This window comes from Pygoscelis adeliae, unplaced genomic scaffold, assembly GCF_000699105.1.
Source record: "Pygoscelis adeliae isolate BGI_AS28 unplaced genomic scaffold, ASM69910v1 Scaffold262, whole genome shotgun sequence".
In the NCBI taxonomy this organism is placed as follows: Eukaryota; Metazoa; Chordata; class Aves; order Sphenisciformes; family Spheniscidae; genus Pygoscelis; species Pygoscelis adeliae.
In genome coordinates, this window is record NW_008824184.1 from 1,450,925 (window position 1) to 1,462,596 (window position 11,672).

At 58.2% G+C, this 11,672-nt stretch overlaps 1 protein-coding gene across 1 annotated transcript in view; it reads left to right on the plus strand.

Annotated features, from left to right (window-relative positions):
• The first annotated feature begins 11,154 nt into the window (after positions 1-11,154).
• Positions 11,155-11,672, plus strand: part of CMKLR1 (chemokine-like receptor 1) — a 1,793-nt gene continuing 1,275 nt past the window's right edge. The window contains exon 1 of the mRNA XM_009334402.1: positions 11,155-11,256. The gene's annotated coding sequence lies outside the window, so the exon portion shown is untranslated. The remainder of the gene's footprint in view (positions 11,257-11,672) is intronic.

Consider the following 11,672-nt stretch of genomic DNA (forward strand, 5'->3'; position numbering starts at 1 on the left):
GCAAGCCTTGCAGCCTGCCACCGGTGCAGGGATGCCCTGGCTGGGCTGGCCTTGTCCTGCCCATCCCGGCGGTGGCATGCGATGGGACACGGTGCCTCCAGCAGTGCTGTTTCCAGCCTTGGGACTGCAGCGGGTTTCGGCAGTGTTGTCCCAGCACAGATGTGGCTGTGCTTAGTCCTGCTGGGTTCCCGTGCTGCGTTGCTATTTATAAGCCCCAAGTTGCACAAGGTTGGGACTGTTTTTTCCGTGATTGTATCAAATCAGCGAAATGGGGAAAGCGAGGAGTCTATTTGACATCCTGTATGTGGGCTTTTTCTTTGTGCAGTGAGTTTTCATTTCCACTTGGATCGCAAGGCCGTAACGGGATACGTAGCTCATTACCACAGTGGGTCGTGAAGCCAAGAGCAGGAGGGATGAGCTCCCACAGCCCGCCCGTGGGAAAGGCAGGGCAATGGTTATCCATGGGGATAAACCCAGTCCTGAAATGGGGCAGGGTTTGGGGCTGGGAAATGCAGCGGGAGCCCCGTGTCGTGTCCTTGCAGCTGAACCCAGCTCCCTTTCCAGCCATTTCGTGTGGTTTTTTGCCTGTGGCTCTCCCCAGGGCGAGGGAAAGTGCTGCTGAATGACGGAGAAAGCTCTCCCCCGGAGACAAAAAAGCTTCATGCAATTTCTTCCACATTAAGTGTGACATCTGCTTCAGGATGACTCAGGCAGGTTCCCACCACCCGCAGAGGAGAGGAGAGGAGGGTGAGCACCCATACCGGCTGGGTTGGACCTTCTGGGCTTCGTTCTTTCACCCTGGCTCGGCAGGGAGGTGTTCGGGGGGTTATAATAAGCCTAAATCAAACAGTTCCCGATACCACTGAATTTAGAGCTATAATTGCTTTGCTCAGTGTGGGTGGCACTTGGTGTGCTTGCCAGGGACATGGTGGGTGCCAAAGACTCTGCTGGCTTTGGTGCTCGGCATCGCTGTGGGCGCTGCCAGTCCCGTGCCCGTGCACCGAGCTGTTCCCCACGGCTGCTCCTGCAATGCTGCAGCGTTTCTGCACGGTTGCCGTCCCTGGGAATAGGGTGTTTGTCCTTCCATAGCCCACTGTTGTTAGCAGTGGTTTGCTGAGCAGGCGATGCTGAGCACCTCGGAGGAAAACCCCAAACCACAGCGCAGGGCAAACACTCGGGATATGACAATTTATCCCAAGACAGCGTGTTTTTAACTTCACTGTCTTGCTAAGCACAGAAATAAGTGCCTGTGAGCAGGATCCTGCGTCCGGCCTTGCCCAGTGGAAGTGGCAGGTGCCTGGGAAAGGACTCGGTGGCAAGGGGATGGACTGATCCTGCCCAGGCACATTGCTCAGCTCCCATCCCAGTGCTGTGGGGTCTGCAGATCTCAGCCTTGCTGGGAAACTGAGGCTGTGCTGGGTCTTGGCTCAGGACCCCTCGGTGCTGCCGGGCTGTCTGTCATCGCAGCACGGCGTCACTGTGGCGCTGTGCCCTGAGGTCAGCCCTTGGCAAGGCCGTGTGCATCCGTGGCCGAGCATCCCCAGCCCCACCACACCCTGCGGTGGTTTTTGGGAGCCCCCAGCTCCCACCGTGCTGCCTGTCCCATGCACGGGCTGCGCGCCACCCAGCGCTGCCTGGGCCGTGCATCTTTTCGGGCCTCATCCAGGAGCTGGTCTGCAGTCGCGCTGTTTGACTCCAAGCACACTGAAGGAGATAACATTAGTTTACGGTTATTTTTCCCCCCTTGCTGGCTTGGTCTGCAGGATGCTTTGCGGGCTGTCTTTACAGCCAAGGATAATTAATTAACCTTAATTATTAACCTTAAGGTATGAACATCCTTTTTGCTAGGGAGACAGGTGAACTGGCTGGCGGCAAACCCAGGGCAGCACCGGTGCCACTTGAGCCGGTGCTGGTGTGTCCCGGCGGGGCAAATCCTGTTCCTTCCCTGGGCTGCGTCCTGCCGGCAGGAGGGGTGTGAAATGGGGGCATCACCCCCAAACCTCCTTGTGCTTCCGAGGCGATGCCTTTGCACCCAAACCACGGGGACCCAGACCCTGCGCTGGCTGTTATCCCAGCTGGGTTACATGCTGGGACCGGGGTGGCTGAGGAGTGTGGGGGCTGCGCGGGGAGGGAAGGGATTTTCTCAATGCCACATCAAGCGTGAGGTTATCCGAACCTCCTGCTCTGCGTGGGTGGGGGCTGTGCTGGAAAACCTCCCAGTCTCCTCCCCATTTGGGGCTGGGGCCAGGGTCCCCCTGAGCCCCATCCTTGCATCCAGCCTTGCCCATCCCTCTCAGCGCCTCTCACAGCCCCCCAGTGCCCCCCAAAAGACTTTCTTTGCATGTGTTAATGGGGCCGGGGGGGTGATGGAACTGCTACCGCAGAGCCCTGCCATGGGCTGGTGAGCTGGGGCTGGGGGTGCGGCTTGGAAGCAGCTGCTGCATCCTGGTGGTAATGAAAGCCATCGGGGAAGCCAGCCCCTGAGCAGCAGCAGCGTTTGGGAGCCAGATTTGACGAAGGGAAGTGACTCAACGTCTTGGAAGGAGTTGGGGGTGGAGGGGGGGGGGGGGTGCGTGACCCGGGGTGGGGACAACACGATGGGATGGCTGGCAGCCACCTGCCTCCCCTTGGGCTCCCCAGCCGGGGCCGGCATCGCTCCGGAGCCCTCTGTGCTTCGTTAGCCCTCGTTAGGGCGGTGTGCTCCCAGCTGGGGGGGACGGGACAGGAAAGGAGGCCCCTTGGGAAGCGGCTTGTTGCTTCCTCGTGCTAGGTCGCGGCAGGATCCGGGCCAGCGTTCCCAGCTCCCGGCGTCACACCCTCTCCCAGCTGTTGCTCGCGGAGCATTGCGCTGCCAAGAAAACCCCAGCGATGGATGCTGCTGTGACTCCTTCCCCCTCCCCTCACCCTTAAAACCAGCGGGGAGCAGCACTGTGCCTGCGCTTGGCCCTGCAGCACGGGGGTCGGTGTGGTGATGAGCGCCTGCTCGCTCCCGGTGAGCCTTCAGAGCTGGGGCTGGGCTGAGCAGTTCCTCTTCCTCACCGGGCACGGGGTGGCCCTGGCACCCCAACTTGGTCCTCCCCAGCACGGAGCAGCGGGAGAGCGTGGCACCGCATGAGGTATTTGGAAAGGTCGCTGGAAAGCTCGAGAGGGGGATACTGTGGGGACTGGGGTGTGTTACTGCGGGAGAGGACAGGATGGGTCCTGCTGGCAGAGCCAGCCTGTGCAACCCACCCCAGCCAGGACCATGTTTCTGATTTTTTTAATTGCTTTTGGGAGTGAACTGCATTTACCACTGCCGTAGGCAGTGCACTTCAGGGTGCAAGGGGTTTGCACCCTGCTGTGGACCTGCCGCGTGCCACGAATACCACAAGCATGGCATGCTCCGCATTGCTGCTGGCACCCAGCACCCCGTGGAGCTGCTGCCCCATCCCGGGGATCCCGCAAGCCCCTGGGAGCGGGACACCAGTAACGAGCCGCTGGGGTTGGCACATCCCAGGCTGGTGCAGACATCTGGGCTTTTTGGGTCTCTTCTCCTTTCCCCGGGCCGGACCCGCCGATCTGGGTGCATCAGCAAGTTTCCTCCTGATTCAGCCACGGGGGATGTTGCAATGCCGCGTTGTGCAAAGACGGGCATTGGCCCGGGCTCCAATTCCTCTTTTTCAGCCCCTGGTTGTGGGAGTCTGACCATGTGTGACGGGGGTTAATGTCCCCACCTGCATGGGGCATGGCAGTGGCCGCTAGCTCCCCGGAGGCATCACTCCTCTCTGGGCATCGCCCGCTGTCCCCTGGGTCACGGTTGGGTAGCAATTCTCCTGTTGCAGTGCCGCCGGCTCCGAGGAAATCGGGATTTCTCCCTTGTGCATGGCTGAAGCTGAGAGCCGGAAAACACGTCGGTATTGGTGATGGAGAGCGGGTTGGGGGCTCTGCCCCGGGCTTGCTGCTGGCTCCAATTGAATGTGATGCTCTTGGTGAGGTGTGAGGTGCAGGATTTTGGTCCAGCCACTGCATGTGCATGTATTTTTAGTGTATATCTCCCTCTGGATGGGCTTCTCTGGCTCGGGGTGGAGGTTTGTGGCCGTCAGGCTCAGCCCAAGCCAGATGCACTGTGCACGCTGCAGCCCCGGCAATCACCACCTACTCGCAGGTGCGGGGCTGAGGCCAGGCTGGCGCTCAGCTGCTGCCCCACTGCTTGGGGTCCTGGTGCAAACCAGGATGGGCCGATTCATCGCCGGGAACTCACTGCCAGCTCCAGACCCACCTCAGTGCATGGGGCTCAGCTGGACGAACAGCTGGGAACAGGCAGGACCTGGTGATCGTGCCAGAGGGGGCGGCACAGCAAGGGGGGGACGCGCTCCCCTTCTGCCATGCACCCCAGGGACGGCTTTGGGTTAGCCCTCTCCTGCGTGTGTGAGACCAGGGGCATCACAGTTGGTGGGGCAGGGATGTGGGGGTCCTGGGGAACAGGGATGTGAGGCAGCTGCCCCATCCCAGATCGCAGGGGTCCTTCAGCTGCGCTTACCCCTCGCCGGGATCAACAAGACTGTGGCTTTTTTGCACCGTCGTGGGATGCCCAAACCCTGCCCGGGGGGTCCCGTGGGACTCCTGAGCCAGCTACGGGCAGCACAGGGGCCGTGGTGGATGGGACGCAGCACTGAGGGCAGGCGGCTTGCCCCATCCTCTCTCCGTGTCCAGCTGAACCGTGCAAGAAAGCGCCTCTACCCAAGGTCCTGAGTCCCCACATCCTGCGGCTGAGCATCGCTTCCCCCTTCCCAGGCGCTGCCCATCTCCGCGCTGAGCCCAGCAGTGGTTTATGCCACTGGCTGCATTTTTTTTTTTCCTCGTCCTCCCATCGGCAATACGTGCGCATCCTTCTCGGGATGAGAAAGCTCAGCAATATCCACGGCACCCTCTGCATGGATGCCGAAGCGACGTAACCCCAGGGTCGTTTGCGTGCAAGCCCTGACAAGGTTATAGAAGAAGCAGAGACGTGTAATCCAGCCTCCGTGCGCTCAAAACACACAGGGATATATCAAGCTCAGGTAAATACCTCTGGGTTTATATATATGAATATATATTTTTTTAATATATGTTTTTGGGAGGGAGGGTTTTGCTGCAGCCGGCTGGAAATCATTGCTTTGCTCAAGGGATTTGCAACTGGTTGAGGTTTTTTGCTCCCCTGTTATTAGAAAGTGGGTTTGGGGTTTGGCACAGTGGGTGCAGTGCGCGTTGGGACCCCGGAGGTCACCGCTGCCTACCGTCCTCTGCCCAAACCCCCTATTTTTTTCTAATTTTCTGTAAAATCCCCAGCTTTTTTGGAGATGGGGTTTGCAGCCTGAGGTAGTGGGAGCCCCCGTGGAGGCTTTGCACATGGGAAAGCTGCACGGAGAGGAGAGGAACTGGGTGTGAATTTAGGGGGGGGGGTGTCCATAGAGCATGGCAGTGTCGCCTCGCTGGGGACAGGGAGAACAGGGGACTTCTCTTTGCTGTGCTGATCAGCATGCAGCTGGGAGCATGGCACGCAGCTGTGAGCTGGGGGCTGGAGGATGCTTCTGCGGATCCGGGGTGACTTTCTCTCTTGGGGGGGCTGAGCTCTGCCAGTCCCGACCTTCCCCCATCCCCGGCACAGTCACGTCTGTCCCTCCGGCAGAGGAGGGACAGAGCAGTTTCCTTTTCTTGGTTTCCTTCCTCTTTGTACCCTCGAAATCCCAAGCAGTTGAGAGCAGCTGGAGCAGCCCCGCAGGTGGCACGCGAGCTGCTGCCCTTCGCCTCTACACGGTGTCCCCAAGGCGTGTGCTGGCTTTGCCCCCGAGGAGCTGTGATAAAGCCCCCTGTGATAAAGCCCAGGCCATGGTTAGGGACATCCTTGCTGGGCTGAGGCAGGTCCTGGAGCCTTAAAGGCTGCAAATCCCCTGGGATCACAGTGTTTCATGCCCTATTCCACCCGCCTGGGCCGGTGTGATGCAGCGGGGGAGGATGCTCAGAAAAAGGGTGTTTTACTGGCCTTTTTATTGCCTGCAAAGTGCCAGGAGAGCCTAGAATTAATAGCAACCTATATATATTAAAAAAAGAGAGAGACGAGGAGATGAAAGAACTTTTATTATTTTGGAAGCAGCTTGAGTCATTTGAAGCAGCACAGAAACACAAACTGCCCTTTTTAAAGAAAATCTTTGCCTGTGTAGGTACAAATGCCCAAGGTTTTCCCCTTTAATACTCAACTCTTCACAAGAACAGAAAGGACGGGGAGCAAAGGGCCGGGGCTGGGCTCTTACTAACGGGGCAGCTCTTAACAACCCGGGCACTTTGTGCCTGGGAAGGATGGGTTCCCTTGCCGGGCTCCTGCAGTTTTGCCCTGGGAAGAGCCTTACACGACCTGTGTTTTGAGGTTAAACTCCAGTTTCTGGCTGGATTGGGGTGCACTACTCTATCAGGGTGACCCCACATCGTGGCTGGGGGCAGCTCGTGGAGACCTGTCTCATCCCGACCCGCACAGCCTGGCTGGCTCTGCCCAGATAAACACTGACTCATGCTGTGTTATTCTGTCCCACCCTGGGCACAGCCAGCTTTTTTAAGGCTGCCTTTTCCAGATATTCCTTTTTTTTTTTTCCCCTGTTCACACGAGCTGGGGACGAAGCCTTAGCCGGTATGCAGGGAGCAGATGGGGGTGCCGAAGGCTGCCAGGCACGGGGGTCCTGGTGGAGCGAGGAGGCGAGGGCTGCTCCACAGCGGTGAAGTGGGGATGCCTCTGAGTGCCATGGATACAGGTAGGGCTTGGGCTTCCCCGTCCTGCAGCCAGCCTTGGGGCAGAACGCAGTGCCTCAGTTTCCCCTGCGGGGACTGGCTTTGCCCCCTCCCTCTGCTTCAGGGGTCCCCTGCTGCCGGTGACTTGGAGGAGCTGCCAGCCTGAATCCTCACTGGCAGGAGCCCATGTGCTTGTGGTCAGGCTGTTGTGGATGTTCAGCATGCTGCTGTCTCTCCTGTGGCATCCTGCATCCCTGTCCCCTTCCCGGTCCCCTTCTCAGCCAGCTGGAGCTGGACAAGAGGGTTCAGGGATGGGTGGCAGGGCTGGGACCGTGGCCGGGGAGCAGCTTTTGGGCAGGCCAGGGCTCGGGGTTTTGCAGTGGCGTGGTCTAAGCTCCTTTTTGATGGGTATGTGGCTGGTGTCCGATTTACACCGAGGGCTGGGGCTCCATCCTGGGCATCCTCGTGGGGACTGGGATGCTGCGCAGCATCTCTCCCTGCCTGTTGCCATGGCAATTGCTGGCTAAAATAAGGGTGAATTGGAGCTCGGTACCCAGAGCTGCTTTCCCATTCCTTTTGTTTTCTTGCTTTTCCCGAGCGCTGGCAATCCCCAGCGTGGGACAGGGACCTGCCACCACAGGGCTGGATGCTGGATCCTGGCAGGGACGTCCCTCCCGTGCAACCCCGGGCTGGAAAAATGTGGGTGCTGGAGGGATGGATGGGGTGGCCTTGGGTGCCAGCTTGGGACGGGGCATGCATCCATCTTCCCTAGGGCATACTCCCACTGACAGCAATGGGAGCTCGCTGTGCTCAGGATCCGGCCCACAGGGTGGGACTTGAGCTTGACCAGAGCAATAAGCCCCCACGAGACTGGGACCAGCGTCTGCCATGGGGGAAATCCAGGGCTGTGGCAGGGCTCAGAGGGGACAGGTGCCAGCAGGTCCAGGGGGACATCGAGATGCTGCTTGGCCCGTGCCCCTCCCAAAGCTCCTCAGATGAGCGACCATGTGTTTCCCCCAAACATCTGCCTGCAATTCCCATCTCTGACGGGGCAGGGCTGTGCCGGGGCTTCCTGCGCTGCGTGGGCAGCCTGGCTGCACTCCTCCCACACGTGCCGGAGGAAGCGGATTTGGGTTTGAGGTGCGCTGGGACCTCGGAAACTGCTGCTGGGAAGGAGGGGAGGGGAAATGCTCAAATGAGAAAAAGGCAGAGCAGCTGCCTGGGGGCGGCAGCAGCTGTGCAGGCAGGGGCACAGGCAGGGGCGCAGCACATGGGGGCTGGCAGTGGCGAGCAGAGCCTACCCTGGTCGCCCGCCTGCTTCCCAGGGAGGTCTGTCTGTCCGTCCTGTCCCTTGGTGTCCCTTGCATCCTTAGCACCCCGCAGGTGCTGAGCGGGTGCCGTGGGAGGACAAACATTAACCCAAGGGCATCCCCAGTTTCCCCAGTGCTGGAGGAGTGCTTGTGGGGACCCCCGCACAGGCACATGCTGGCCCTAGCCCAGTTCTGTAGCATCGTGTGGGTAAAAGCGCGATGCACTTTGACAGCACAGGCAGGATCTTCTGTGCTCAAAAGCTGATCTGCTTATATTATTTGATTTTATTTGATTATTTTTTTCCCCTCAACCTGTATCAGTACCTCCAGTAAAAGCATTGCCCGCAGGCATTGGGGGAGGCAGAAGGCAGTGCTGGCAGCCTGCCTGTCTCTATAAATGCCTGGTGCAGGCAGCTGAGAGCCTGGGCGGTACCCGTGCCCAGGCGGTACCTGCTGCGGGGGACTGAGCATCCCCTGCTCGCCCTGGGCATGGTCACATCCCCTGCGTGCAGATCCGGCTGAGCTCCCCCGGTTTCCCCGTAGACCCGGTCACATCCGTCCCCCACCCGTCTGGGCTGGCCACAGAAGAGCTTTCGCCCAGAAAAGCTGGATTTGAACATTTTCTGCTGTTCTCTCCATTTCCTGTTGCCTTCCCAAGAACAACATCCCTGACCTCATCCTCCCCCGGTGAGCGCCGGGATGCTGCTGTTGTGTGAGCCGCCTGTCAGGAATCCCACCCCGGCGCCCGCAAGCCGGACTCAGTCTTCCTCGGGTACCAAGACAAATACAGCTGCAGGAATGACGGGGCCCTCAGCGGCTGGCTGGGCTAAAAGGCTATTTTGGGTAGATCCTGTGCTCATTTTTGTTGAGGTAGGAGGACAGAGATGAATAGACCAAACAGGGAGCGAAGCGGTTTTGGCTCGAGCAGGGTATTTTCAAACCAGAGAGAAGCATTGAAACATGCTCATGGTTATGTGGCTTTTTTTTCCAAACTTTGAGGTTTTTGCAGTGAGAAATGGGGAGGTTTCATATGGCCACCCCTCAGGGTCTCCATTTTTGGGAGGATTTTGGAGAGGCAGGTGGGAATTTGCTGGATGATCTGCCAGCGGGTCTGGGCTCCAGCCCCAGTCCCCGTCCCACCCCCAGCATCCAGAGCCATCCCAGGAGGTACACGGCGGGGTCAGAAGCTGCCCGTCCTCTGCCTTGGGGGGTGGGATACCAGCACAAGCCCTGGAAACAAACCCATCATCTGCCAAAGCCCATGGGGAAACAGAGCCCTGCCGCTCCTCTCACTCTCCAGCCATTGTCACCCCCTCGTCCTGAACAGGGACCGGGGCCACCCCACTGCCCGACCCGGCAGAGGTCTGGGGCGGGCTTCTTTTACATCATCTGCCTTGCCCACCTTCCGAAGGGCAAATGCTAAAACCCAATAAAAAGATAGCGGGTGGGGGGGAACAGCAAAATAAACAGAAAATTCAAATAAATAATCCGTTAAATACAGCTTTGAAATGTCAAGCTGAATGTCATCGTGCTCACTGGGCTCAGCGATTAAAAATAATAATAAAGAGGAGATACTACATTAAAAATATGAGTGGGCACAATTGGAAGAGGAGCCTGTAACGCTGCAGGAATCCCTCCCGGGCAGGGGACCGATGGGTGCCGCAGCGAACATGGGGTTTGGCTGACCTCGTGATGGTGAGGGGCAGCGGGCTGTCCCCAGGGGTCCCTTGCTTACCCCACGGTGACACCAGGGTGAAAATGGCAGGCGGGTGGCATTTCTTGGGGGTTTCTCCCCGGTGGCAGAGTGAGTCCTGGGATCGTTGGGGCTCTCCAGCCAAGGGCGGTGGGGTGGGATGCGATGGGGTGGGGTGGGATGGATGTGGAGCTCTGGGCTCCCCCACCTTTCTGCGGCTTTGCCTTTGGAAAGGTAGTGACGTGAAAACCACTGGTCCATAAAGGCCGCGGTCAGGACGGCTCATTACCCAGGAACATTAATAGTCAGCGCTACAACAGCCAGTTCTGCTGATACTGTTACTTCCACTGGATCATCAACTTTAATTCATCCTTTCGACACTCAAGGTTTTGTCGGGGCAAGGCCTCCTTCCAGCTCAAACTAATTCACCAGCCTTGTGCTAAAACCTTATTTATTCTGGCTGCTTATCGTCTCCTGGAGCTCGGCAAGGCGGGAGGCAATGGGGCTGTGATTTAAGCCCCCAGCTGGGGACTTTGCAGCGATGGGAGCGGCAGCAATCGCAGGAAGGAACAGGAGGAAAAGCCCAGGGAGAAACAATAGGTTCCAACACAAACACCACGGGGATTTCAAAGCAGGACTGGCAGGGAGGGTGATGCTCAGGGCGACCTTTGAGCTGAAACTCCCTGAAAACAGGAGGGTCCAGCCTGGATGGGCAGAGCCATGTCCTTCCTGCAAGGACAAGGTCAGACGCCATGCCCTGAGTCGGGGTTCACACAGACCTCATCCCTCTTGCTGCAGCTCGCTCCAGCATGCTTGGGCTTTGCTAATTGCCTTTGGTGGCTCTTGGCTTTAACCCACCGTGACTGTTCACAGGGGAGTGGTTGAACCCATTTAACGCAGGGCTCTAAGTGGCTGGTGGAGACCAGCTTCTGATTATGGCAAATGGCGCTGTTAGTTATCACAAGTAACATTTTAAAACATGCAGAGCGCTGATTTAATCAGAGAAATAACTGTTTGAGAGTCCAGGCACCTCACGCATATTTATAGCTTTAATTATGTATTATAACATTACCGTGGGCTTGATTGTAGAGTTCTTTGCATGTTCCTACTGATGCTGGCTCATGTCGGATGCTCGTACCGAGTGTACGGTACAGGATTTCTGTACTGGGTTATCCCAAAAGCTGCTAGGATCGCAGCAGAACCCCGCCTTTACCAGCTCCGTGGTGGGGGTCCCCAGGCCAGCACAGCCCCCCGAGGCACGGGGCAGCACCAGCCTGCCGGGGAGGCTGCACATGGTTAAACAATTGCGGCTGAGTCTCTGTTTCCTCTGTTTCCTCCCGTAACCCCACATCTGAGGATGAATGGCCTTTGTTTGATCTCAGCTTTAATATTACAGCTCCGTCTCTAGACCTGCGCGGAGGCAGCTGCCTTTGTGCCGTGGGACGCTGAACCATCGCCTCTACCCGCATCCCAACAGGCGTCCAGCCGTGGAGCCGTGCTCACCGGAGAGGGAAGGTGAGAGGGTGTAGCGCCGGTTTCACCAGGCCGGGTGCCTGGCATCAGCAGGGTGCGTGGTCCGCTGCATGCCGGATTTTCAGTCCAATTTGCTGGGTGCTTGGGAGAAAAAAAGAGAAGCACCATAATATTTTGCAGATTGGAATGTCTCAAAGCTGTTAATAAACATCATCGTAATTTTTCCCCTGGAATTAGGCAGGTAATAGACATTTTTTGCAGGATGAGGCTACAGCCACATCCTGGTGGAGATGAGAGACTGAATCACGTCCTGTGGCTCAGGGAGCTGATGTCTCTCTTGGCCGGGGGGTGGAAACCCTGTGAGGAGCCGTGGGAGCATCTTTCTCTGGGGCTAGCGGCGGGTTCCCCATGGGATTCCCCATACCTGTGTGCTCCGTCCCCTCTCTCTGCAGCCCCTC